The following is a 22,986-nucleotide window of genomic DNA, read 5'->3' on the forward strand; positions in this document are numbered from 1 at the left end:
CATCCTCATTTTTCAATCTTATTGCACCCTTTCCTAATGTGAACCTTATGCTTTGACCTTGTTTTGTTTTGTTGTTTACCAGAGCACTGCTCAGCTCTAGCTTATGGTGATGTAGGGGACTGAACCTGGAATTTGCAGCTACAGGCATAAGAGTCTGTTTGCATAACAATTATGCTGTCTACCCCTGCCCTGAACCTTATGCTTTGTTTGAACAATTCAACTTAGCCCCAGGAAGCTAAGTCTCTTCTTCTTGAGAACCCTAGTGGTTCTTAAATGGAGGCAGCTTGGTCCCCAAGGGGCCATTTGGTAATGTCTGAGATATTTTTGGTAGTCATAACTGGGGAAGATACTGCCAGCATCGAGTGGGTAGAGGAGAGGGGTGTCGATAGGCAACCTATTGTGCACAGGACAACCACCACAATGCAGAGCTCTCCCTCTCAGAATGCCAGTTAACACTGAGGGTAAGCAGAAGGCCTTGGGGAGAAACATGAGTGCCTTGCCACTTGTGTGGCCTAGGTTCGAGGCCCGGCACCATATGGGAACTGCTGCTGGCACTGGGAGAAATCCTGATGCTATGGTGTCTCTTTCTTCTTCTGTCTGAATCTCTCAGTCTCTCCATTTGAGTGAAAAAGTCAGCTCAGGGGCTGCATCTCTCCCAGATTCCTTGGCAGCTTGTCAGTGGGAGAACGTCACCTGCCTTCTCCAGTGCCCCAGAGCCCTATAAGTCCTAGTCATGCATGAGTGCATCTCCATCCATGTTGGCCAGGCTGGTGTCCAGATCGGCAATGCCTGCTGGGAGCTCTACTGCCTGGAGCACGGCATCCAGCCTGATGGCCAGATGCCCAGTGACAAGTTTACTGGGAATGGAGATGACTCCTTCAACACCTTCTTCAGTGAGACAGGTGCTGGCAAGCTTGTGCCCAGGGCAGTGTTTGTAGACCTGCAACCCATAGTCATTGATGAAATTCACAAAGGCCCCTACCGACAGCTCTTCCACCCTGATAATTCATCACAGGCAAGGAAGATGCTGCCAATAACTATGTCTGTGGGCACTACACCTTGGGCAGGGAGATTATAGACCATGTCTCAGATCGAATTCGGACAGTGGCCCACCAGTGCACAGGTCTTCAGGACTTCCTGGTTTTCCATAGCTTTGGTGGGGGAGCTGGCTTTGGGTTCACCTTTCTGCTGATGGAGTGTCTCTGTGTCGACTACGGCAGAAAGTTCAAGCTCGAGTTCTCTATCTGCCCAGCCTCCCGGTCTCCACAGCTGTAGTGAAGCCCTACAGCTCCATCCTTACCACTCACAGCACCCTGGAGCATTGTGACTGTGCCTTCATGGTTGACAATGAAGCCATCTATGACATCTGTTGAAGGAATCTGGATATTGAACGACCAACTTACATTAACCTCAATCACCTTATTAGTCAGGTAGTGTCCTCCATCACTGCTTCCCTCAGGTTTGATGGAGCCCTGAATGTTGACCTGGCAGAACTCCAGACCAACTTGGTGCCCTACCCCCACATCCACTTCCCTTTAACCACCTACGCCCTTGCCATCTCTGCTGAGAAAGCCTATCATCAACAGTTTTCTGTTCTAGAGTTCACCAATGTGTGTTTTGAGTCAGCCAACCAGATGGTGAAATGTGACCCTCGCTATGGTAAATACATGGCCTGCTGCCTGTTGCACCATGGTGATGTGGTCCCCAAAGATGTCAGTGCTGCCATTGCCAGCATCAAGACCAAGCATAGCATCCAGTTTGTGGACTGGTACCCTGCTGGCTTCAAAGTTGACATTAATTACCAGCCTCCTACTGTGGTCCCTGGTGGAGACCTGGCCAAGGTCGAGTGGGCTGTGTGCATGCTGAGCAAGACCACGGTCATTGCTGAGGCCTGGGCCCGACTGAAGCACAAATTTGACCTGCTGTTTGCCAAGTGTGCCTTTGTTCATTGGTATGTGGGTGAGGGCATAGGGGAGGGAGAGTTTTCTGAGGCCCGTGAGGACATGGCTACCCTAGAGAAGGATTATGAGGAGTAGGAGCAGATAGTGCCGCTGGAGATGAGGATGAAGAGTATTAACCTGATGCTGCATTTTGCACTCCTGTCTGTCTTGGCATTGTCTTATTTGTGTTTCCTGAAGCAGTCTACTGTGGCATTAACCTGCCAATAAAATATTTTCATATAAAAAAAAGTCAGCCCAGGTGCAGTGAAACTACACATATGTGAGGCCCTGGCACCACAAAGAGAGGGAAGGAGGTTGGGCAGGCTCATACTCAAGAAAATGCTCCAAACCAGGTGTCTATGTAGAGTCCAGTGGCTCTCAGTGAGAGATGATGTTGATAGAGACCATTCAGCAGTACCTGAAGATGTTTGGGGGGGTATCCCAGCTGGAGAGGGGTGGGTTTCCATTCATTTGTAGTGACGACAAGATGGATACTGCTAGATACTCAATAATGCATGACAGCCCCTCATGACAGAGTTATCCGGCCCCAAGTGTTAGTGGTGCTAAGGTTGACATGTCCTGCTCTGGACTCCTTTTCCCAGCGTAGAAATTCTCCTTACTTGTTCTCTACCTCTTCATTGATTTCCATAAGGAGTAACTCAAATTCCATCTGCAGAGTGATGTTTTCTCAGCCCGTTTAAGCCCAATAATATTAACCACAGTGGTTTTGTGCATCTGCAGAATTTCTAGGACACTTACAGCTGGAGTCCTATAGCATAGTGTTCGCTCTGTGACTGCATGCTTTATTTACTCAGCTGAAGTATAGGGTGCTGGACTTGAAGATGAACCCTTAATGCCTGTGGTGTCTACACTGTCAAGGATGAGTTTCTGTGCAAACAGTGAAAGGGCCCCATAGTTTTTGTTGACTGACAGATTACTCAACTGCTGTATGAATTCAAGTCCTTTCACAATCACTGCTTTATGTGATAGATCAGTTTCCAGAAGAAGAACAAGGAAAATTGAAAGGAAAATAAATAACTTAGGTTGTTTTTTGGCTTGGGGTTTATTTTTCCTCTTGTTTTTTGTTTTTGTTTTTGTTTTTGGGCCAATGGCTAATGATATCCAGATTACTCTTGATTTGTCTTAACTCAGGGAAAGGAAAATACTTTTTATTCTGATGACTTCACAACTCATGAAGTTCACAAACAAATATGGTGAAAAAGGGAAGTGGTGTAGTCAAATGGTTTAGGTATTTGTAGCACTAAGTAAATGTTTACTTTTAATTTGAACAGATCAATTAGATGATGGATTGATGATGGATTTAGCTCACTGTTGAGTTATTTTGGTACCATGTCAATATTTAGAGTAGCTTTTAATTCATTTCCTTTTCCCCCTCATTTTAATTCATTAATTTTCTTTTCAACGGTATCTTGACATATTTGGGAAACTTTGTTTTCATTATTTTTTATTGATTCGACATTGGTTTATATTTTTATAAGATTTTAGGAATATAGTTTATGTGTGTGTGTGTGTGTGTACAGAAGTTACTGAGCCATTCCACCAAGGAGATCCCTCTATGTCCCCACTTCTCTGTATTTTCTTCAGTGACCACCATGGTTTTCATAGAGTCTAAGACTCAGTTTATTATTTTGTTTAGGAAACTCTCTTGAGTCACCTTTTTGATTACATGCTCAGATCAGTTTCAGAATGGAAAGCCAAGCCATAAATTGAAGGACACCATTTCCTTTGTCATGAAGCTCAGTGTACAAGGATTGCCTCAGTGTCCTTGCAGTTTGAATTCCCTTCCCATCTGTCACAGGTGGGGCACTCTCTTGTGACAAATATGCCAACCAAAACATAGCCACATTTCCAGACTCTAGGGTGACCTGAGAACCATGGCATTCCGCCAGTAGACAATTAGAGAGAACTGGTTAGGGCAAGTACAGAAGAAGTTCTCTACAGTGTAAAATAATTGCACATGACTAATACTAACCAAGTAATCTTTTTCAAAAGAGAAGACACAAAATGGAATTCAAAGGGCAATCTCAAAATACTAAGGTATTTTTCTTTAAGTGGATTGATCACTCACACCCACCTGCTTGAGTCAATGTTTAATTATTCTCAGACTATGCATGCAAATCATCACTAAACTGGAATAAAAGATTTTCTAATACTTAGAGTACAATTTCATTTCATCTAATTTAAAAGGGAGATTTTAAATTAACCCCTATTAGTGCAGCTATTGAAATGAGGGATACCTGTTGGTCACAGCAGCTCAAACTGGGCTTCTGTTACACGGAACATAAGCCTTTGGTAACTCCAATTAATTTATCTTGTATTGAATGCCCTGAACTGTGCCACCAAGCTCTCCCTCCCCATTTAATGGGGAAGAAAGATAACTATTAAAAGTATACGCCATAATCAACAAAGATGGAATTGAAAATTCTGACTTTTTCCACTTTTGTCTCTTACCTACATTTAGTCACTTTAAAAATACCAGCAGATGAACGAGCAAAACAGCTCACTTGGATAGTGTTGCACTTTGCCGTGTACACAAGCCAGGTTGGAGACTGACCCTCATCAATTAGAAGGAAGCTTTGGTGTTATGGAGCCCCCCCCCCAGGTTCCTTCCCCCCTCCTTCTTTCTCTTTTTCTTCCCACTCCTTTCCTTTCTCTTTTCCTCTTCCTCCCCATCTCTCTCTTCCTCTGCCCCTCTCTCCCTCTCTGTTGTTATCTTTAAAAACAGAATTAAACATCAGAAAAAAATATAGCCAGCCAAATTAACCCTAGCCCTAAAGGTTTATACATTTCGCTGCCAAGTTGCTATTGTTGTTACCTAGTTTAAGAGCTCACTCCTGCTGTTTAATACCAGGAAAATCGTATTTCTTTAGCTGGGGGGTGGGTGCACTCTGAGTGTTGAGTAAACACACCTCTGTGAAGGTGCTATTTGCAGAAACAGCCATTGGGTGGCAGTGCCTTCAAGCCTGGTCTCTGGGAGCCCAACTACTAGTTCCAAATGGTACTCCTTAGATGACAAGACTTACATGGGAGCAGGGCTTGGTCAACCTTTGGGGACCAGTTTGTTGGATATTGGATTAATTGGTTGATATTAACTTCCAAAGATGAATTCGCTTCTGTGTTCCAGTGACCAGAAAGCTGCTCAAAATAGCTCGGTGTCCTTGTAAGTTTTGTGAGTGGAGGGGTAAGACGAGGGTTGAAATGGTGGCCAAGAATACGTAAGGAACACTGTTAGAGGCACCCTTGCCTCAGCCTTCTGTGAATGCATGTGTCTGAGTGAGGGAGCTGAGGTTAGAAGGGAAAGGGAGGAAGCAGCATGGCAGCCATCTTCTTGTCTGTGCTTGTCTATCAAGTGTCTTGCCAGCTGCTGGATAGGAACACTGACTCTTGCCATAGTTATTTCTTGTGACTGACCCTTCAGTGGCAGACAACATGTACAGTATATTGCTTCTCAGAGAAGGGCTAGCGGTGTGCGGAGGAAGTAGGATTCAGTACCGGACTGCCTAATGGTGTAAAAGCAACCTCAGTTTCGCAAAATCTACTAGATTTTCTCAGTGGCAGAATGACAACCTCTGGGTTTAGGGGATGATGACATGATGTTCCACTTAATAGTGTGTGTGTGTGTGTGTGTGTGTGTGTGTGTGTGTGTGTGTGTGAGAGAGAGAGAGAGAGAGAGAGAGAGAGGGAGAGGGAGAGGGAGAGGGAGAAAGAGGGAGGTATTGCAAGAGAAAGGAAGGGAAAAAATGAACAGCATTGGAGCCAGGCCAACCCTAACTGAATGGCCAATAAACTTGGGAAAATGAACATTTGGGAATCTCTATTTCATCCTATCGAAGTAGGTACTCAAAAATTCCACTGTCATGGGGTTGTGGAAGGATGGAATGAGACAGTGTATGCAAATCTTATCATAGATGCTTCTTTCTTTCTTTCTTTCTTTTTAACCAGACTGTAGCCCCTCAGTCACATCAGTTTGCCAGGCACAAGCTTCTAAAGACATTGCATAATTCAAAACGTGCATAATTCAGGGCGATTTCCCCTCAGGACTAAATGTAAAGTAGAATTCGTTGTAGTTCACGTCTTGTGCATGCATGAAGACATCATTAGGAAAGTATTTCTATACTTCCTTATTTCCAATTCACATAAGCTAACTTCACAGATAATGGAACCTCCTCGCAGTGAACACTCCTCTGAGGTGGTGGTGGTGGTGGGGTGCGGGGAACAAAAGCAAAGCAGGACAAAGTACCCCCCAGCACCTGCCAAGAAACGTGGCCACAGCACCCGTTCTGTGTTATCTGCACTGTGAGATAACAGAGGAGGGGTGAGAGGACTGTGAGTGGGCGGGTCACCTGTGAATCTGGCCACCATCTCACTGCGCCTCTAACCTGCCTTGCATCCAGAATGTGCTTTCCTGGCTCACTGATCCCTGTGGAGCCTTCCTTCTCTGGAGACTGAGGCAAGAGAAGGACACACTGACTGTGGTCTTGCCAGGGAACAGCACCTCCTGTGAAAGGAGGGGGAGAAAGTCCATGAGGTTGGATGTGTGTGTAGAGGGGTGGGGGGCAGGCTAGCACTCGTACAGCCCTGGCTAGGCAGCAAAACCAGGGTCCGTAGGGTCCAGCGGTGAGTGTGAACTGCCAGGCCAGTCTGACCAGAGGCGTTGCATCTCCTGGCCTGCTGGTTCCACTTCCTTCTCTATGCCCCACCCCCAGCCCCAGCCCGGACCCCAGTGAGCCAGGAAGAACTAATGGGAGGTTTAATCAAAATGGTCTGGTCTTCCTGTTCTTGGCCTAGAGGCGAAGTGATGCCATGGAGTTGTGGTGATGGCGGAGGCTTTCTCCTGCATTCCATCCTGCATGTCCCTGCTCCTAGAAGGAGCCTAGGGAGGAGGATGCCGGGAGAGCTGATGAGCCCCCCTCACATACCTCCTGGGTCTGAGGAGAATGGATGGGAAGGCAGCCACAGCTGCACCTCTCACTGCCACCTGCAAAACTGCTTCTGAACCTCAAAGCGTCAATGCAGGGGTGAGCTCTTCCTCAGCACACAGCAGGCATCATGGCGTCCTCCAAGCCAGCCACCTTCTGGGAGGATTAGGGGCGGGGGAGGTACACAGGAACAGGTGATTCCTAGCTGCCAAACAGTGACAGTGTTAGCAGCCTAGTTTCTGGACTGGGAGATAACTCACCCACTAAAATGCACTCCTTGCCCTGCTCAAGGACCTGGGTTCGAGCCCTGGCACCATGTGTACCATGGACAGCACCAAGGGCAGCTCCATGGGTGGTAGGAGCAGTGCTGCTGTGTCTCTTCTACTCTGTCTTTCTCTCTTTCTCTGCCTGTCTCTGTCTCTAAATCTGAAATTGAAAGAATGCCAAGAAAAAAAAAATCATCCCAGAATGGTGGAGCGCACAAGGTCCCAAAACTGGAAAAAAGGAAGGAAGGAAAGACGGAAGGAAGGAAGGAAGGAAGGAAGGAAGGAAGGAAGGAAGGAAGGAAGGATCAGCAGCTGCTCAATTGCACCTGCAGTGATAGAGAAGCCATCTGCTCAAGAATGACTCTAGAAGCTTCTCTGGGTGCTGAGCTTTGCCACACCTGCCTGAAATATCTGAGCCGTGGGGTGAGGGAGGACAGGCATTCCTTAGGTGGATGCCCAACAAGGCTTTCAGTCAAGTTTAAAGTGTGGGATGTCAACTTCTACAGAAATACTTATAAATATTTAAGAGTTATTGATGAGAGACAGAACCAGGGCATCGCTCCAGCATCTGCGTTATCCTGGATCAAGATCAGGACTTCCAAGCATAAAAGCCAACTGGTGGCCCATCCTGGCTGCTGCAATACAAGTTTCAGTCCAAGGGCAACATCTGTGTAGCCACGAAGATTTGCCACCCACCTCTGGCCTGTGACCTAGTTTTGCACCAGCCCTGTACCTGCAGGCGCACTCAGAGTGGATCTTTTACTTGCTGGTGGAGAAGCACCTTGGAAAAAAAAAAAAAACCTTCCCTTCTTGACAGGAAACCTGGGCTCTCCTGCTCAGTGCTGACCTAGAGCTCTTAAAAGGAGCCTGCTGTTCTATTTCATCCAAAGTGAAAGGAAATGGAAATGAAAATGGAAAAATTCCAGGTCCCCTTCCTGCTCCAGGTTCCAGTGGGGAGGAGAAAGCAAGAAAAGGAGCTGCAGGTCAATTAGAGGTCAGACAATAAGGTGATTGGGCTGGTAAGCTAGAAGTACCTTTCACCCCCTAGTAATTAGATCCTTATTTGCAATAGATACAAGCCTGCCGGAGTCTGTTAGCAATTAAGACAAAATCCTACTGCCTCTTGAATAAAAAGACACAAACAGCTGTGCCTGCTCTTTGAAGAAATAAGAAGGGCCTTTCCACCAGGAGATAATATATTTCAATATGGAAGTGGACAGACTGCTAAGGAAGATAAATTGTAAGTGTGAGAAGATCTGGGTTGGGTTCATTGAGCACATCAGGTTTTTATACCTCCACTGCTTCAGAGGTGGAGATCAAGCTCAGTCCCTTGGTGTAAATCACTCTTGTTGGAGTGTATAAACTAAGAGGAAGTGGAGGGCCCTGTTAAGGAGTGCAGGGGGAGAGGCCACGGATGTGAAAGTTGGCCTTGCCACTGGCTGATTGTGCCAACTTGGCCACTTCCTTCCTCCTTTGGGAAGTTGGTGTCTTCCTTGCAGAGAGAAAAGGATGAGTTGGACTAATCCTCTCCATGGCTTCTGCTACTCTAATAACATGACTCAAGGAGAAGAGAAAGTGGTGAGAGAATAAACCTAGGCAATAACAGGATGGGGGCCCAATCTCAATGTGATCAGAGCCTGGAGTCCCAGCAGTGGTCCTCTGCTCAGCTTCCTACCAGCCTTCAATGTTATCCACGAATGCGTGTTCATTGTGCACTTATGTTTCTGGTAGAATTTACTAAAATGATGAATTCATCACTTACAAATTGTTTTGATGGAAAAATTTGGCATGTCTAAGTCCGGAGCACATTGAGGGAGTTCACCTGCACATTTGATAGCAGTGTCTACTGTAAACCATCAGTTGTATAACCCAAGCCACCAAGTCTCTCTGCTTTTCTGCTCAAGAGACTTTTCCGGAAGTGTTACCACCATTTAGCTTGCAATCAAGGAAGCTTAGGATGCTTTTAGGGGCTGACCTTCACCCACGAAAAAATGGGAATTGGTGAATAAAGATCCCAGATTTCAGTTAGGTTGTGGGGCAAGTCTGATGTCTGATGAGAATTTTGTATGATCTTTTTTTTCCCAGAAGCTCCCCAGCAGTGTTGAATGCTTAGTTCTCCATGGGCACTTTTTTTTTTTTTTAAACTTGTTTATATTCAACACATTTGTACTTGTCCTTCTTGAAACCAGCTCCCAAATGAACTAACTATCTGCATCCAAATGAGTCTGGCAGGATTTTCATCTTACTGGAATAAATGGCCCAAACATAAAATCAGATCAGCCTGTCTGACACAAAAGTGATGTGTACTACACCACGGTCATATAGTACTAGGATGGCAAACCAAGCACAAAGCCTCTTGAAAATTCCTTCTTATTGACAAAAGCCCTATACCTGGTAGTTTGCACATAATCACTAAGAACAGAATGTTAACATGGTTCAGAAACCAATCTGGAGGAGTTAGTAACAAATCAATTTTGGATCAGTATTATGCATAACATATCATTTCTCTGGTTGCTTGGCACACCTTGTGCTAGTGAGCAAGCACTACAGACACCACCTTGCTTTTCACATAGATACTTCCTATATACTCTTCCTCCCTTCTGCCCCTTTGCCTTGTCTCTTGGTAACTAGGAATGCTAATCTAGGGTGCAGCCATGCCGACCTCCAGGTAAAGGTCTTAATGATCTTATCTGCTTAATGATCTTATCTCAGTGTTTTGCAAGGGACTGACCACCAGACCCCAGTGATTCATTCCATGTGACAGAATCTCTTCTGCCCCACTGACCACTTCCTTTTGTAAATGCTAAACCCCAGCCTGAGGATAAGATGAGTATATTACTGTTATTATTGTTATGATGATGATGTTTTGGATACATGAGTTTGTTATCTCAAGATTACCAGCACCTAGACAAATCTTTTCTCAGGCCAACCCTTGTCTCTTTGCTAACATGTCTTTTGAGTGGGATAGAATTCAAACCCCTAATTCAGTAACAGTAATTTCCAGTTTATGAAGTTAGAATTATATGTTTCTAACAAAAACCAGCATTGCCAGTTTGCTACCATAAAAGTGTTGAGGGAGTCGGGCGTTAGCGCAGCGGGTTAAGTACATGTGGTGCAAAGCGCAAGGACTGGCGTGAGGATCCCAGTTCAAGCCCCTGGCTCCCCACCTGCAGGGGAGTCTCTTCACAAGTGGTGAAGCAGGTCTGCAGGTGTCTGTCTTTCTCTCCCCCTCTCTGTCTTCCCCTCCTCTCTCCATTTCTCTCTGTCCTATCCAACTATAACATCAATAGCAACAATAATAACTACAACTATAAAACAAGGGCAACAAAAGGGAATAAGTAAATATAAAAAAACATAAAAAGAAATCTATATAAAAGAAGTGTTGACCTGCATTTCTGGGCTCAGAAAACCAACAAGGACATCTTATTTGCAGAATGTCATATAAATAATCTATCCCAGTGTTAGGCGTGAAATTACTTAGGGTGTCTGAGTCATGATGATATTTTGAGCCCATAGAGGTGTGGCTATTAGCAAGGTAGAAATTACTTCTGTTGAAAGAATATCAGTTCAAAAGGTTAGCAGCATTATGTTAAAAGACTCAAAAGGCAGATTTAGTTTTAAAAGTGTAGTACGCAGCCTTCTAAAGTGGGCTCAGTGGTTCTTTCCTCCTGGTGTTTGTATTACGGGGTGGCCTCTTCTCCTTGGGCATGGATTGGATTTAGCAGTTTGCTTCTAATAAATACAGTGCAGTACAAGTGATAGGGTATTGCTTTCATGATTAGCTTTTATAGGACCAACTTCCATCTTGCCATACTTTCTTGCTGGTATTCCCTCTTTGGTCACCTGACGAGGAATAGAGGGTGGTGTTCAGTCAGCAGCAGGGAGGAAGTAAGGGTTGACTCTAGCAGACCAGGAGTACAATCCTGTCAGCACTCCACATGAGTGAACTTGAGAGTGACTTCTTCTCTAGTTGGGCCTTCATGTGAAGTTACAGGTTCGGTTCACACCTTGATTTTAACTTGGGATCAGCACTAAAATAGAGGTCCTGTGTATGTTTTTCCTGGATTCCTTACTCCTAGACACTGTACAATTTCAACGTTGTTCTTTAAGCCACTAAGCTTGGGGGCAACTTGCTGTGTAGCAATAGATAACTAATACATGGAAGGTGTGGTATCTTCAGGAGAAGGAAGGAAGGGAGATAGAAAGGGGAAAGAGATAAGTTGTTTACTTTGGGTCTTATGAGCCTAGAATTTGGTAAAGTATGACGGCTTATTTTTGGAATTTATTTAAAAGTTTTAAATATATTTTTGCTTTATTCTGTCTTCTTATATTTGATAGAAAAGAGAGAAATTGAAAAGGGGAGATAGAGAGAGAGGGAGAGCAAAAAAAGAGACACCTGCAGCTCAGCTTCACCACTTGTATAGCTTCTCCCTGCAACTAGGGACTGGGGTCTTGAACCCAGATCTTTGCACATGGTAATATGCATATTCAGCCAGATGTACCACTGCACAGTCGCCTATTTTTGGAATGTTCTAAAGAGGACAATTTCAGAAAAAGAATAAGCAAGGTATCTGGAAGGTTATCAATATAGGAAAATGATAACCATAGCAGGGCCCTCAGACATGTCAAGTATGTGCTTTACCTCTGGGCTACATCTCTGGCAACATATTACTTTTAAATCTGTTCATTCAAATGGACTTTTGGCTTGAACCCATAAAAAGTAGCTATTCAAAATCAACTTACTTTTTGGTGAAGTCCAGGGGTTAGCAAATTACTGCTCAGGGGCTAAATCTGTCCTGCTTTCTTCTTTCATAGAAATTTAGTTAGAACTCAGCCATACCCATGTGGTTACATGTAGTGTATGACTCTCTATCTTCTACTTGTAGTGGTAGGGTTGAGCAGTTATAACGGAGACCTTGTAGCCTAGAAAAACTAATAGATTTACTGTCCAACTTTTCACAGAAACAAATTTGATTAATTCTTGCTCTAATGAAAAAGTATAGACTAACCACTGCCTTGTGCGTCTGAATTAATACATTTTCTGTTTTTGATCAATATTGAAAGTAAAACTGGATAATTCATACTTCAGCACATTTCATTGTTAGAGTTCTTTTGGGGGGTAGAAGAGGGGAAAATCACTTAAATTTTCACTTCAGTTTTCTGTTGCCATTGCATATACAGGTATAGGGTTCTAAAATGAATGCCATTTTTTTTTGTTGTTGTTGTCATGGAAATTTCATTGCTCTGTGCTAACTTTTTCAGATAGCAAGAGTGAGAGCAAGATACTACAGCACCAAAGCTTCCTCCATGTGGTAGGAGCTGGGCTTGAATGTGGGTCTTGCTCATGACAAAGCAGGTGAGCTATCTTGCCAGCCCAGCAAATCATTGTGAGTCATTTCCTGTGTGTTAGCTGCTTATGAGTAACGCATAAAGAGGACTGAGATTTGGTTCCTGCTCTTGAGAAGCCCACTATAGGGGTAAAGAAAGACAGGTAAATAGATGGTGGCCTTGGGCTCTATCAGTACTGGATTGAAGTAGTGGGAAAACTCATTAGCACCAGTGTTCGGCTTTGAGGGCCAAGCCTTAGACAAGATACTGGATCATTCTGTACCTCTGGCTTTTCAGTTGAAAGAGATGGAATAAAAATCCATCTCCGTAGTTTGCTGTAAAGATTGAGTTAACGTGAAATAGCAAGTGGGTAGAGCTGGGAATTGGGTCTGGTCCCTTGTATCAATAAACTTTCAAACATGTCAACTCTCATCATCACGTTGGAGCTGACCTCTTGTGCTCCCATCCTGCCATTAGGGTCAATGCTTGAAGTACTGTGAATTAGCTAGATTAATTAATAGTTTCATCCAATTTAGGATCGTCATTAAAGCTGAATGTGGGAGTCAGTCTCCTGTGACTTCTTCCTGGGTGGAAGCATTTAAAAGAGTCTGGGCAATTTCTGTATGTTGAAATCAATACTATCATTGAAGAACTAATTTTCCTGCAACAATTCTTATTTTAAAATTTCCCTTTGGCCTGAAATGGTTCAGTTTTACCTTGAAATCTCAAACTGCTAATTTTCAGAAAACTGGGAAAAATTACTTCTGTGGAGTTTTAGATAAACAGGATGTAAACAGTCTATTCTCCCAAATGCTATTTAAAGATTCATTTACTCTTTTATAATTCACAATTGAATTTGATCTGTTCAATAAACTTTTGTTGAACTTTATCTAGTATTGTGACCCATGGTGGTAATATTGAAGCTGTGTGTTTTTTTTTTTTTTTTTTTTTACAAGTAACATTATGAAAACACCAAGTTGTATAATTTTACTCAGTTCTCTTTTGGAAATCTGTTATTGCCATGAACAATTAGTATTGTGTTATATAGGGTATACTGATCTTTAAAAAACATTTCAATGTATAATTTATTTTATTTATACCTTCTACACGTGTACAGATACTGAGGTCAGACAGCTTGAGATATTTAATCAATGTCAAAATGCAGTTGACAGCAAAGCCAGTCCTGGAACAAAATTTTTGGTTGAACTCTACTTCCACTGTGACATCATATCTTCATTCTAGCTTTAATCCTTGGAATATTTTTCATTGCATTCTAATACTTCCAACATTATATTTCTTAGTTTCTTTGACCTGACAACTAATTGGGAAATTTGATTAATCAGAATAATTCCCACAGTACTGCTCACCAGGAGATTTATGCCTGTAGAAAGGACTTGAAAGATAGGATCAGTTAGATCCATTCCCCATTCTTTTGTGTTTGATCTCTGATAACAGACTGTTGTGTTATTCACTGTTGCTGCCGATTAGGATCATTTGTGTTATGCTTCAGTGCTGTGGATGGTCAAAAGCTGACTGTGTGACTCTCTCCTCTGATGTGAAGATCTATCATCAGCTCACTATTTGCTTTGCTTGTCCTTACTTATTCTCCTGGAGTGCTGAAGGCTAGAGTAATTTGCAAAAGATAGATGACAGAGTAGTAATCAAGAATTTTAGAGCTGAGGTGACTTTCTAGATCAGCTAATAAAATCCCCCCCCCCTTTTTTTTTTCAAATGAGGAAAGAAAAGAGCCAAGGCAAGTTTTTACTTGGTTGCCTACTTAGAAATTATGCTGATTCCATGCATTCTAAAAGCTTAATTAAGCATGGAGGTTTGGAGACTATTCAGAAGCTGTAAGTAACGACTACCTAAAGATTTATTTAGATTAGTAGATTCCCATTTGGGGATGAACGTACATCCTGAAAAAATTAAGTTGATAGAGTCAGTCACAATTCATTGCAAATTAGTTTAATAAAACCAAGACTCAACTGAGACTGGCCTAATTGGATGGAATTTTCATTGCAAAAGAGAACAAAGGGCCAAAGAACAGTTATGAAATTAGTGGCTTCTTCAGAAGCAGGATGGAGCAAAAGAGAAGAAGAAAATGCTGGTCCTTTGATGGACTACTGATTATAGGGGGGGATTATAATGAGGATCATAGGACTTGTTTAAAAAACTATCTCCTTCCTTCCTTCCTCCCTTCCTCCCTTCCTCCCTCCCTTCCTTCCTTCCTTCCTTCCTTCCTTCCTTCCTTCCTCCCTCCCTCCCTCCCTCCCTCCCTTCCTTCCTCCCTCCCTCCCTTCCTCCCTTCCTTCCTTCCTTCCTTCCTTCCTCCCTCCCTCCCTCCCTCCCTTCCTTCCTTCCTCCCTCCCTCCCTTCCTCCCTCCCTTCCTCCCTCCCTTCCTTCCTCCCTTCCTTCCTTCCTCCCTCCCTCCCTTCCTCCCTCCCTTCCTCCCTCCCTTCCTTCCTTCCTTCCTCCCTTCCTTCCTTCCTTCCTTCCTCCCTCCCTCCCTCCCTTCCTTCCTTCCTCCCTCCCTCCCTTCCTCCCTTCCTTCCTTCCTCCCTTCCTTCCTTCCTTCCTCCCTCCCTTCCTCCCTCCCTCCCTTCCTCCCTTCCTTCCTTCCTTCCTCCCTCCCTTCCTCCCTCCCTCCCTTCCTCCCTCCCTCCCTTCCTCCCTCCCTTCCTTCCTTCCTTCCTCCCTCCCTCCCTCCCTCCCTTCCTCCCTTCCTTCCTTCCTTCCTCCCTCCCTCCCTTCCTCCCTTCCTTCCTTCCTTCTTTGATTTTATTTATTTACTTTTTTGAAAAGCTATCTATTTTCCAGACACTTCCACCCTATGATTACTTAATTTTTTTCTCACTGTCTCACTCCTTCTCTCCGGTATTCTCCAAAAGGAACTTTAAGGAAGAGAAAGATATGCAGTTATATGTTCATTTGCATGTGATAGTTTTAATAAATCATAAGCTTGAGATATCACTCAACTCAAAGTTTATTCATCTGTGAAAAATACTTAACTCCTAGACTGCATTATATTGACAAACATTTTCTATTTAAAAAGTAAGTTTCTACAAACTTATCGACTTCTTAGAATTTATTACTTTTTTCCAGAATACTTTTAAACTATATTGTTCTTCTCTGATGGGTGAATTTTCCTGGCCGATGAGAAATTGGAATTCAATTTCTCTGATTGTCTAGCTTGTCCAGAAATTAATAAGTCTTCTATGATCAATATGTCATTCTCATATATCAAGAATTATAAGAATTAGTGCTGCTAGAGTATTATTATCACTTCATACAACTAAAATGATGAGAAAACAGCAAGTTGACAAACTGTAAGGTCATGACTGATGCCTTACCATGGCACTTATTTAAACATGACTTCCCAAATACCATTAAAGGTATATGAAGATATTTGAGGTCTTCTTTCTCATTTAGAAAATATATTATTTTGTCAAGATGTATAAATTGGTCCTATGAAAATCTCTCTCTATTCATCTGTTCATTTATCCATTCCTGTTATGTCTTTGAACATCAAAAAGCATAGTACTAATCTTGTGCTCCTGCCCCAATATTAAGCGCTAGAGACACACGGATGAATGAGACAAGATCCTACCATCAAAGAATTTAGGGGGCTATGGAGATAGCATAATGGCTATGCAAAAGATTCGTGTCTGTGGCTCTGAGGTCCCAGGCTCAATCCCCAGCACTGCTATAAACCAGAGCTGAGCAGCACTCTGGTCTCGGTGTCTCTCTCTCTCTCTCTCTCTTTCTCTCTCTCCCTCCCTCCCTCTCTGTTTCTCTCTCACTAAATAGCTTTTTTGTACTTACTCATTCTGGATAGAGACAGAGAGAATTTGAGAAGGTAGGGGGATAGAGAGGGAAAGAGATAGAGAGACACCTGCAGACCTGCTTCACCACTTGTGAAGCAACTCCCCTGCAGGTGGGAAGCCGGGGGCTAGAACTGGGATCCTTACACCGGTCTTTGCGCTTTGTGCCACCTGTGCTTAACCCGCTGTGCTACCGCCTGACTCCCTTAAATAAAATATTTTTTAAAATTTAGTTTAGTAGGGAACCAGGTGGTGGAGCACCGAGTTGAGCACACATGTTACCATACCATACCAGGTTCAAACCCCTGGTCCCCAGCCATGAGTGGGCAGGAAGAAGCTTCACTAGTGGTGAAGTGGTGCTACAGGTGTCTGTCTCCCTTTTTATCTCAATTTTTCTTGGTTCCTGTCTAATAAAAATGGCCAAACTCTAAACCCATCTCAGAATGGTAATACTCGGTCGAGATAGTGTTATATAAGCATGTGGATGACTGTTGTATTTTTTTTTCTTTTGCCGTTTAACAAGGTTCTTTTGTTCCTATGGCTGTTGCCTCTGTGACACATCCAAGTGATTCAGTGTTCATATTACTATGTAGAACTGACAAGGCAAAAGGAACTGAGTACACAGTAGGCTGATACGTACTGGAAGAGATTGAAAATTAAACCGGACTGGAGAAAATGGATTTGAAAAGATAGAGGAGAAGGGAAAAAGGAGACTGAAGAATAGCCACTTATGGAAGGGTTCTAGGAGAGTGCTGTGGAAATTTGGAAGAAGTGAGATTGGAGGCTGCTTCCTGCACTGATTTTCAGGCTAGAGTAGTAGGGAGGTGAGGGTAAGCGATCTGAGATGTATTGCCTGTGTTCTGAATGAATGTAATTCTACTTCTGGATTTTTTTTTTAAGTGGGAATGCAATAAAGGCTAAAAATACAGTTTAATATTACAGGGTAAGATTTGAACTAAAACCATTTTATTGTCTGGCTCGAGGGCAACCTAACTTTCTTGGTGCTAGAGAAGTCCAGCACTAATCAGTTAGACACAGAGTAAAAACTTACAATGAAAATGACATTATTTCTGCTGTAGTATTTCTACATGATGAGGGAGATATACAGGAAGCTACAGAGAGTAGACTTTTAGGTTGCATTCTCTAAGATAAGTAGGGGTTTGCTAAGCAGGGGAAGAATGTGACTATGAGTTCAGGATTTGAAACTAGAAACTCTGGACTTTGAGGCGTGGTTCAGTCACCTCTTGCCTTTGGAAATGTTGTTAAATATTCATGCGACTCAGGCTCTTGTCTATAAAGATGATAGTAACTGAAACATGAGTAGATTCTAGAAATAAAAAAAATTAAGGGCAGGGGTACATAGCATAATGGTTATGGGAAGAGACCCTCGTGCCTGAGGCTCTTATGTCCCAGGTTCAATTCCCCACACCACCAAAAAGCCAGAGCTGATCAGTGCTCTGATAAAAAAAAGAAAAGAAAAAAATTAAATTATCTTAATTTATTTATTGGATAGAGACAGCCAGAAGTTGAGAGGGAAGGGGGTGATAGAGAGAGAGAGAGACAGAGAGACACCTGCAACACTGCTTCACCACGCACAAAGCCCTGAACCTGGGTCCTTGTGCATTGTAACATGTGCGCTCAACCAGGTATACCACCACCTAGCCTCCAAAATAAAAAAAAATTTAAAGCAACTTGTTATTTTTAATTTTTTTAAATTTTCCTTAAATTTATTTTTATTTTTCCCTTTTTTTGCCCTTGTTGTCTTTTTTATTGTTGTTGTAGTTATTATTGTTGTTATTGATGTTGTCATTGTTGGACAGGACAGAGAGAAATGGAGAGAGGAGGGGAAGACAGAGAGAGGGAGAGAAAGATAGACACTTGCAGACCTGCTTCACCGCTTGTGAAGCGACTCCCCTGTAGGTGGGGTACCAGGGGGTCGAACCAGGATCCTTTTGCCAGTCCTTACGCTTTGCGTCACGTGCGCTTAACCTGCTGCGTTACCGCCCGACTCCCTAATTTTGTTTTTTATTTGATAGGATAGACAGAAGTTGAGAGGAAATGGAAAGATAGAGAAGGAGAGAGAAATAAATAAAGAAAGAAAGGAAGGAAGGAAGGAAGGAAGGAAGGAAGGAACAAAGAAAGAAAGATAGATATGTGTAGCCCTGTTCCATAGCTTGTGACGTTACCCCCCCTGCAGGCTGAATCCAGGGACTTGAACCTGGGTCCTTGTACATTGTAACATGTGTACTCAACCATGTTCACCACCACCCAGCCCCTGGAAATCAAATTTGATAACACAGGTTAAGCTCTTCAAGGAGAGATGATCTGTAACTTGAATTTCTCTGGTGTCAGTTCATTTCGTTATGATGATGATGATGATGATGATGATGATGATGATGAATATTTGCACTGAATTACTTGGGTCGAGTGACATATACCAAAGAGGAGACCTGTTATGAATACATTGATCACTATCATCACTGCCAAACATGGTCAAGCATTGTATTGTTGGGAGTTTGCATACTAACCTCAAGATTTTAGTTATGAATCCTATCACTGTATGTAATTCTGGGGACCTTGAATGGATTTTGGTGGTTGAATTGTAGAAGTAAAATCAGGACAACTGAGAGAAAGTGGTTCAAACATTGGGAAACACTGATATTTGGCTTCTGGGCTGGAACCACAAGCGTGCTCCAGCACTCTGGGCATCAGATCCAGGGGACTGACTCTTTGGATGCTGATTTTCTGAGCAGTTTGCTGAGCTTTGAGAAATCACAGGGGAAGAGGTCAAAGCTAGAGAGTGCCCAAATGTGCCTTTTCATCACACAAGAAGTGAGAATAAATCCACTGACCTCCAGGCACTCCCTCCAGTAGTAAATCTGGTCTCCTTAAAGTGCTTGTGAGCACAGTCCACAGTAAAGTATGACCTCAATGAAAAGCAGAGAAGTTGGGTCAATGATGGCTGCCCTCCGGCTTTCCGTTAGGTTTTTGCTGTCCTCAGCATTTGATTTTTACCTTTAGGTAATTAGTGTTTTTTTTTTTTTCCATACTTGCACTAGAACTTTGATAGCTTTAAGGCTACCCAAACTAAATCTACCCAATCCTTTAAGTACCAGACTACAGATCCCTACAAAGAATCCTAAGCGACCACCCTTGCCCAGTGCCTCATCTGTGACCATTCTAGCTTGTGTATGCTCCAGGAATTTTTTTCTTTTAGTCATCCTGCTTAGAAAGAGGCAACCCGACCCCTAGTTTCTCTGTCTGGCTTGCTTCCTATATCTAAGTCTCTGTTCAGGTTTCCTTCCCCCCAGTCTTCTCTGATCACCCATTTGAGTTAGCAATCCTACCAATTTACCACTCTCTGATACTTTACTTAGTCTTCTTTTTCTTGTTAGCATTTACAACTTCCTATGCCTCAATTCTGTGTGGTATTTTTTGCCTGCTATCCATATCACTTCTTGTAGTAGACATCCTAGAAGGGCAAGGATTCTTTCTCTTTTGGTTGTTTTGCACTGAGTTCTCAGTACCTGGAACAGTACCTAGGCCAGAATAGATGCTAGTAAATATATTAATCAGTGACTAGGAAAATAGGAAGCTATTCACATTTGACTAACAAAGAATTTGATTCCAAGAACTTTAGTGGTTTTCTCAGAGTCAAAGACATGCTACCAAGTGAGGGCATCCCTCTCCTGCTTCAGTAAGCAGCATGTTCTAAGTCCTGCATGGGGGAAAATAAGGACAAATAAATAGGAGATATGGGATCATCTGTCTAGGATCTCCCAGACGAACATGGAATATAGTCTCAGAATATACACAGGCTCAGTTACAAGAATACACACTTCACCTACTTTAGTCTGAAGAGGAGATGTCTCACAGTTGTGACTGCCCTTTAGAATAAGTGAAATATAAAAACACTTCTATCAGGGTTCTGGCGCAAAGTGAATTAGAATCTCTAGGAGTGGGAGCCCAGTTTGGTGTCCTTTTCAGTTCTTCCTGTGACCTTTGTGCAGCTCCTGCCACTGGCCCCTGCTCTAGCCGAGCTTCTGAGATTGTAACACACTCATGAATGCCTGGGCATCTTGTTAGATTGCAGGTTGTGATACAGAACATCTGGGGAAGGCTTGAGATCCCATGTATGTGACTAGCTCCTAGGTGATGCAGGCACTTACTGCTGGCTCACTGACCACAGCTAGGTGGTTTCCACATGTAAGAAATGAACTATAAACACATTATAGTGTGCTAAGACCCAGGTTCAAGCCTCTGGTCCCCACTTGCGTGGGGAAAGCTTCATGAAGGGTACAGCAGGGCTTTAGGTGCCTCTCCATCTCTTTCCCTCTACCTCCCCTTCCCCTCTCAATTTCTCTCTGTCTATAGCCAATAAATAGATACATAAATAATTTTTTTTTAAAGAAGTGAACTGTAATAGAAAGTGAAGTCTTTGAACAGTTAGGAAATAGCTCTAGAGAACCATATTATGCTACACAGGGGTCCATGGAACAGAGTGAGGTTACACTTGAGAAAGAAAATGAAAAGCAAGGTACACAATGTAAACAACTGAGCCCAGCATAAAACTGAAGCCTCAGGCACTAAGAGGATGCAGAGGAAATAAATTCATAAAATATATAAGGAGACTAAGAAGTAAGAATAAGCATCATGCTACAGAAACTTGCTTCTGGATGGATTCTGAGAATAGAGCAAATTCAGAAGTGCTGCCATCTTCAGATTGCTCAAGGTGAACAGTGGCCATGGAAGAGTCGTGTGTGTGTGTGTGTGTGTGTGTGTGTGTGTGTGTGTGCGTGTGCGTGTGCGCATGTGTGTGTGTACACGTACATGTATGCACAGGGACTCTGGATAATTTTCACCAAGATTAACAGACTTCTCATGGGAATATGAGTAAGCTGGTCATTTGCCTTCCAGGTTTACATCAGGGACTTGACTTCAGGTGGTTGGAAAAAAAAAACTTGTGAGACCCTTTCCAGGTATTCTTTCTCAGAGTAGAGGAGGGAGAAGGGGAGCCCAGCACCCTAAGAATAAAAGAGCCTTGGCAGACTATTAGTTCCCTGCCCTGCAGATGCTTCTAGAAACCCAGTTTGACTCTGATTTTAACTGCCCCCATCTCTCTTCTTCTTCTTCTCCTTCTTCTCCTCCTCCTCCTCCTCCTCCTCCTCCTTCTTCTTCTTCCTTCTTCCTCTTCCTTCTTCCTCTTCTCCTTCTCCTTCTCCTTCTCCTTCTCCTTCTCCTTCTCCTTCTCCTTCTCCTTCTCCTTCTCCTCCTCCTCATCCTCCTCCTCCTCCTCCTCCTCCTCCTCCTCCTCCTCCTCCTCCTCCTCCTTCTTCGTATTCCCCAAACACAGTTTCTCTTATTACCAGAGTGAAAGGTAGAGATTCTGGCATTTGCCCAAAGAAGCACTTGGACTCACATCTTTGGACTTTTCTAATGTGTAGGTAGCCACTGCTTGGTGTGACCACATACCGTAGCTGTTTCCATCCAAGCAGCTCTCATGCTCCTCCCTTTGGGAACACCCTGAAAAGAAATCCTGTATGTTGTGTCCCCGCACCGCTAATATTTCAGTGTCTGTCATGCTTCAGTCGCTGAATGCAAATGTAAGTTCATGGGAGTGGGTGCTGCTTTCAAAGACGAAAGTGATTCCTGGGGGACAGAGCGGCCACGTACTAGCTGAGTGGAGAGGAAACCCTGAGAAAGGAGAGCAGGGCAGTGTCGTCCCAGGTCATACCTCAGGATGACTCTGCCCTTATTTATGCCCACCAATCCCCACTGATTTCTGCTCAGCCAAGCAGTGCTTAGAGGACAGCTTGGAGAAAGTGCTTGAAACCAACTCCCTCACCTTTGTCTGTTTGCTTGCTTGTTGCTTTTTATTGCCCCCCAGGGTTATTGTTGGGGCTCTGTGCTGGCACTACAAATCCACTGCTCCCAGCGGCCATTCCCCCTCCCTTTTCTTCTTTCTATTATTTGTCTTTATTTGATAGGACAGAAAGAAATTGAGAGGGGGGATTGGCATGTTGCACCAAAGTAAAAGACTCTGGGGTGTGTGTGTGTGGGGAGAATACAGGTCCAAAAAGGATGACAGAGGACCTAGTGGGGGTTGTATTGTTATGTGGAAAAGTGGCAAATGTTATGCATGTACAAACTGTTGTATTTACTGTCAAATGTAAAACATTAATTCCCCAATAAAGAAATAAAAGAAATTGAGAGGGGACAGGGAGCTAGAGAGGGAGAGATAAAGACAGACAGACAGACACCTGTAGACCTACTTCACTGCTCATGAAGCTTCCCCTCTGCAGGTGGGAATCAAAGGCTCAAACCCAGGCTCTTGCACATGGTAACATGTGCACTCAAGCTGGTGTGCCACTGCCTGCCCCCCCTTCACCTATGTTGTAGATCAAGTTGTTCTTCAGAACTTTATAACTGAAGAGGCTTGCTTTTGTTTTGTTTTGTTTGTTTTGGGTCGTGTCTGGGCCTTTACTGCTTCAGGATGAATTTTTCAGATAGAAAGAGGAAGAGAAAGAGAAAGACAGAGAGGCAGAGAGAGAAAGAAAGATACCAAAGCTCTGAGCCTTCCTTCAATGTGGTGGGTGCCAGGCTTGAACCTGGGTCACACATGTGGCAAAGCAGAGCACTACCCAAGTAAGCTATTATCCTAGCTTTCAGACTTGCTTTCAAGGTTGGATA

General features: G+C 43.4%; 1 protein-coding gene and 1 pseudogene across 3 annotated transcripts in view; one reads left to right on the forward strand and one right to left on the reverse strand.

Annotated features, from left to right (window-relative positions):
* The window catches only part of GLRA2 (glycine receptor alpha 2), a 188,579-nt gene that overhangs the window by 42,098 nt on the left and 123,495 nt on the right, over positions 1-22,986 (reverse strand). The window lies entirely within an intron of this gene.
* On the forward strand, positions 734-2,077 carry LOC103108533 (tubulin alpha-1C chain-like; annotated as a pseudogene).

Source organism: Erinaceus europaeus, chromosome X, assembly GCF_950295315.1.
Source record: "Erinaceus europaeus chromosome X, mEriEur2.1, whole genome shotgun sequence".
NCBI lineage: Eukaryota > Metazoa > Chordata > Mammalia > Eulipotyphla > Erinaceidae > Erinaceus > Erinaceus europaeus.